Below are 6,050 nucleotides of genomic sequence, written 5' to 3'. Positions count from 1 at the left end.
AGACATTAATAAATTATTATCACAGAAAACTATACAAACTATAAAAATTATGATACTATAATTGTACAGTAGATAAATATTATTTTATTCCTTAGCACTTTTCATCAGTAAATCTCAGAATATTTTACAAAGAGGTGGGAGATATAATCGTTATTAGACCAAATCTGTAAACAGAATAAATTAGGTGAGAATTCTCTGACAGGATAAAATTTGCTTATGATGATTTTTCCCTTACGCTCATTTTGGAAGACCAAAGCTTTTCTCACTAAGGGTGTTGGGTTTTGTTGGTTTATGTTTGGGTTTTTTTCTTTTTAAGCAGAGGGTAATATTTGTTTCTTGCAGAGTTCACAGGTGGGGATATTTTGATACTTTCATTTTCACAGCTCAGCTGATACTGGGCATCTTGCCATATACATATAGCTGGCAAACATTAACCTGTTATTACACAAAGGATTACCAGCATCTGAAAAGTTAAAGGAGAAAATAAAAAAATTTATGCTACTAAACCGAATACAAATTTCTACCAACAGCACTTAAAATATACATCAGTTAAGAGAGATGTCCAATAAGACTGTAAAATACAAGAATTTAGTTTTGTTGAAAATAACAGTAGATTTCTAAACTGTTACCACTGTTTGAGTCTTTAGACTCCTAAAAGCAAGTGAAAATAAAGTTACAGTTCTTAGAAAAAGAGTCCATTTATAAAATGGAAACTCTTTTGAAAGATGTCATTATATTCTGTAAGAGAAACGTGTATAGTTTGGGTTTCAGTGATCTCGATACGAATCTTGTGAACTTGGCATGAAAACAATAACTGCGTGCTTTTTGACATTGTTCTGAACAGAATCTTTTGGAGAAATAGGGCCACAAGTATATTTAGAAATAGGGTTGTTTAATATTGTAATTAAATACTTTCAATAATAGAAACTTTTCTTAAAAAGTTAATGGCTTTGATCCTTGACACAGGCACTAGGGAAACCATTGTCTCAGTAACTCCAGTTTCTCCGTAGTATGAAAACCTCAGGAGTCAGTGACAGTGCTCTAACACTAACTTGGGAAATCTATTACTAGAGGTGAGAAGTACAAGGCACTTCTTCAGTCTCTGTGTTCTCTACCAGAATACCAAGCAAAGCTTCCCGCTGCAGTCAGCAAGATAGTATTTTTGTGATCTTTGCAGCAGTTCTCCAAAAGCAAGATTAGCTGTCATGTAACAACAGGGATGCACAATGTGACAACAGGCAGCCTCCAGGTGAAGAGTCTTTGTATCATTACAGTCTACCCCACTAATCAATTCTCTACAGTACCAAGATACAAAGGAAGCTGAGGAGGAATATGTAAAACTGCATGCAGATAGCTACACAGTGGAAAAAATTACCAACAACAGGTAGAAAAAATACTGGAAACAGCTTTGCGGAGATAATAAAATCGCTGAAGAGCATTTACTGTTAATAGCCTATGTTTTTCATGACACTAATGGGTGGTTAATTATTTTTGTTTTAATTGAAACACATGTCACAGCAATATTTTGTGCTTCTGCTGATCTAAAGCTATTGTTCAAGTGCATGTTGCAATCAGTTCTCAAACAATGCTCCCTTTGTCAGCAATACAGAAGTAGAATTATTTTGATTTCTTCTCTTGGAAGATTTACACCCTGGAAAACCCACAGTTCCCCTCTGTACTTGCAGATGGTCAGTTAAATACTTCCATCTGGTTATACTTGTTTTTCTCTGGTTATACTTCATTTTTTCTAAAAAAAAAAAAAAACCAACAAACCACAATGGAAAAAACCCAAAACAAACAACCACAGGGTAGAATTATTTTGATTTCTTCTCTTGGAAGATTTACACCCTGGAAAACCCACAGTTCCCCTCTGTACTTGCAGATGGTCAGTTAAATACTTCCATCTGGTTATACTTGTTTTTCTCTGGTTATACTTCATTTTTTCTAAAAAAAAAAAAAAAAACAACAAACCACAATGGAAAAAACCCAAAACAAACAACCACAGGTTCTTGCATGAGCAGCAGAACTAATAAAGCTCTATTTCAAACAGATTTGTGCCCTGTGTCTTTATACTGCACTAACCGAGGCATCACCTCCTTGTCCCATCTGGCCTCATTTCCTCCTTCCACTTCCCCTGTGATTTGGTTTCCTCTTCTCCCCCATAGTACTACTTCTTGCCGTTTGCCCTCTATTTGGTTTTCGCTGTTTTGCCCCTTCACCTGCACTGCCTCTCTCCCTTGGATAAGCTGCAGCTGCCTTGGAGCAGCACATCGGCTAATTAGCTTGCATTACTATTCTGCATATTCCATGAAGGACTCCACAGCGTTTCACAAATATTAATGACTCGATCCTTAACAATAACCCTGCTCCATAAATATGTGCTATTATTCCTATTATACGTGTGGGAAAGGTGGTCTAGTTTATCCTTGGCTGGTCGTAGCTTGGCCAAGTTTATCCTTTGATAATTCTCCGTTTCACTTCTCCTTGACTGACCATTGATTTGTTCTTTTCTGGCTGTAGTGTTTGTTCAGAGCAGCTGTTGTTGTCTCATTGACAGGAGTTGCCAGAGCGTAGGCAACTCTCATTATTTTATCGCAAGCCTTGTGATATTTGATAGGTCCCTTGCAACCACAGTTCCTGGGTTCAGGTGATGAAGATTACTTGAGAAAATCACCTTTTGCTTATTGTAACAAACTTTTGGCTCAATAAGCTAGAAAACCGAAAAATGTGATGATGGTGGGACTGAAAATGTTCAAAACAGGGTGAAAATAAAAGCACATGCATTTTAAAAAAATACAACTATTTTAAAGCACCTGTACCTTGTGATGTCATGGGGTCTGTCTCAGGTTCATCATTTAAGGTACCGGTACGTGTAAGACTGCAGAAGCTACAGACTGTTTCCCATTTTGGGAAGGAGGCTGGCCTGCAAAAAGCACATCACTCAGTGAAGGCTGACATTTTCTGACCACAAATTCAAACTCTACTAAAGCACCTAGGAAAGAATATATAATTGGAATTATAATCACATGTGAAGTGCTTTAAGGCAGAGAACAGGGTGCTTTTTATTCCTGTAGTTTCTGTATTTGATTCTTCCTTCCTTTTCTTTCAAGAAGAGGCTATGAAGGCAGGATAGGATTTTCTTTTAGCATCCAGGAGATATGTAGAACTAGAGTAAGACAATAATGTTTACTGAAAGATTGTTACAATCTGCTCAGTACTTGAGTTTGCAATAACTCTGGTTACTTCATGCATTATTAAAAAGAGCATTTTGTAGCACTATTAAAATCATAAACATTCTACTTTGTCTTTATGTTTTCATACAGAAAACCAAATGTAATTTGGCACAGTTTGAAGATAAATTTAAATTTGTGCTTACTGGAATTCAGCTAAGTAGAAAACATTCCTTTACTTGAAATAAAACTAGCAGTATTTTATATAGCCCTTTCCTTCCAGCAAGGTTCTTTGCCATTTCATAAGTAATTAAAAACAATGATGTTAATGGCTCTGGTTAGAACAATTAATGAGAAATACAAATGGCTACCTCAGACACCAATATGCTAATACAATGCCATAGAGTATTTATAGAGTAGAGAGTGACTCCACTCACATTTTTACTTTGTGCTGTTGCATCTATCAGGCACGTTGCCTTTTTGAACTACAGCACCTGATGTTGAGAAGTTGGAATCATAGACTTAAAATAATCTCTGGCACCTATGGAGGTCTTTAGTCCACTCCCCTGCTCAAAGCAGGTCCAGCTAGATCAGGTTGCTCAGGGCCATGTCAAGTTTTAAATAGCCCCGAGGATGTAAATTCCACCATCTCTCTGAGCAACCTGGTGGAGTTTTTGACCACCTTTACATTAAAAACATTTTCGTTATCTTGAGGCAGAAATTTCCCATGTTCTAACTTCTGTCCATTGCCTCTTGTTCTACTGTGCACCCCTGAGAAGTGTCTGCCTCCATCTTCTCTGCACCCTCCCAAGAGATAGCGGAAGAGAGATACAAGAGAGATTTCCTTCTCCTCTGCCAGTTGAGCAAACCCAGCTCTTACAGCTTCTTCTCATATGTCCCTGTGCTTCAGCCCTGTGACCATCTTGGTGGCCCTCCACTGGGCTTGCTCCAGTATGTCCATGTCTTTTGTGTCCTGGGGAGCCCAGAACAGGACACATACTCCAGATGTGGTCTCGCAAGTGCCAAACAGAGCGGAAGAATCCCTTGCCCTGCTGGCTAACCTCTTGCTAATACAGTCCTGGATGTAGCTGGCTTTGCAGCAAGGGCGTATTGCTGTCATCCACCAGGACCCTCAGGTGCTTTTCAGCAAAGCCCCTTTCCATACAGCCAGCCCTCCGCCTGTCCTGTTGCATGGAGTTATTCCAACCCAAGTGCAGGACTTTGTGTCTGCCTGTCCTTCCTGTCAGCCCATTTCTCCAGCCTGTCTCAGTCCCTCTCGACAGCAGCCCTGCCCTCCAGTGATTTGACCGCTCCCAACAATTAGATATCATCTGCAAACTCACCTGAGAATTAGCACCAAAAAAATTGGTTTGTAATATAGTTTCAGTGAGATTTCATCATTTCAAACTCAGTGTGCCATTATTATAAACTGTTCTTATCTATGATACTTTACATCAGGTATTACATTTCAGCAGCAAAGATCATATTCAGATCTACTTAAAGCTGCATCTCTTTGCCCTCCAAAGTTAAGCCTGTCTTGAAAAACCAATTGGCATAGGTTGAGCTTCTGTTAAAATTATACTTTATAGTGAATAAAATAGTCACATGCTAGAAATCAGATAAGGAAAAGGTCAACTAAGCCTGGCCCTCACCAGTCTGCAGTTTTTCCTAGAGTGTTTTGTTTTGGCCAATCTATTTTGAAGTGATTAAAGGCCAATTCTGTCCTATTTATTCCTTATAGACAAAAATTCTTTGAAGGCACTGGAAGTTTATTTTGAGCAAAATCATCAATATATAAGAACTGACTTTGTGCCACTGAAATCACTGAGAGGCCTGCCGTTGCACAAATATGAGATCAAAAAATTGTCTCCTAGTTCCCGGTTAGCAGGTTTAAGGACAAGCACTGAGACATTTACAGCCAGAAAAAAAAAATCAACCCCAGGAGCTTCATGTTTCATGGATCGCGATCATCTTCAGTAATAACAGGAAGTATCTCAGAAATAATCGGTGCACAGTAAGTAAGGTAACTGGGGCTGTTGTGTACAAGTCCGATCAATGATACTCAAGAGAGATGTGTGGGAATGGGAGCAAATGCACAGAGCCTGCTATGTGTCTGGAGGCTTCAAAAGCCTGGTTTATTTAGCTCAGTAAAATGAAGGTGTAAAGGGGGTATCATTTTTCTGTGTACGTAATTACAGAAAAAGGGCAAGCATTGTTGTTCTTCCAGCTAGAAGTACACATAAGCTCAGACATAAACAAATGAACAGAAAATAGCAGTGTGTTCCTAATCATTAAGCCAGTTATTTCTTAAACTGTAGTTAAGAGCTCCTAAGAGGGCTAGTGAAGGGCTTAAGGGGGGTTCTGAAAGATCAGATTTTTTAAAATATATTTTAATATTAATTCTATACTTATATTCAATACATTATCAAAACAAAACCCCCACAAAAATCTCCACATTATGCAGATTTACTGCTGGCAGCAGCTCCGTTCCTCCATGACAGAGGAGCAAAAACTATCTGTAATTACCAGCTGTGCCAGCCAACGAGCAGCTAATCACCTTTAGTCAAACAACTAAATATACAGCGAAGCTGATGCTGACAATATGAGGAGTTGCTTGTTCCTGGCTAGATGGGTTGGACTCAGAGGAGGTTACACAGAGATGGGTGACCTCAAAAAAGCAGTAAGACTTACAAAAGTTTGAGAAATCACTGCATTAATGAAACCAGTTTCCTGAGAAGCCAGCTCCGTTAGTAAGGGAGGAAAGGGACATTAATTGCTTTTGAAATGAAGTTTGGTAAATCTGAAGTTTGATAAATGGATTATATTATTTGGTACCCGTGAGAAGCTGGTCACAGTTACACACAACAGCTTCCTTGCAGG

The 6,050-nt window shown here is 38.6% G+C and overlaps 1 long non-coding RNA gene across 1 annotated transcript in view; it reads right to left on the bottom strand.

The window, feature by feature from the left end:
• Window positions 1-300: 300 nt before the first annotated feature.
• The window catches only part of LOC103920098, a 9,673-nt gene continuing 3,923 nt past the window's right edge, over window positions 301-6,050 (bottom strand). Inside the window, exons 3-4 of the long non-coding RNA XR_663772.1 lie at window positions 2,820-2,923; window positions 301-1,200 (exon numbers count right to left, since the gene is read on the bottom strand). This is a non-coding gene — a long non-coding RNA (uncharacterized LOC103920098). The remainder of the gene's footprint in view (window positions 1,201-2,819; window positions 2,924-6,050) is intronic.

The sequence above is a fragment of the Pygoscelis adeliae genome, unplaced genomic scaffold (genome assembly GCF_000699105.1).
Source record: "Pygoscelis adeliae isolate BGI_AS28 unplaced genomic scaffold, ASM69910v1 Scaffold14, whole genome shotgun sequence".
In the NCBI taxonomy this organism is placed as follows: Eukaryota; Metazoa; Chordata; class Aves; order Sphenisciformes; family Spheniscidae; genus Pygoscelis; species Pygoscelis adeliae.
This window is presented reverse-complemented; position numbering and strand designations above follow the sequence as displayed.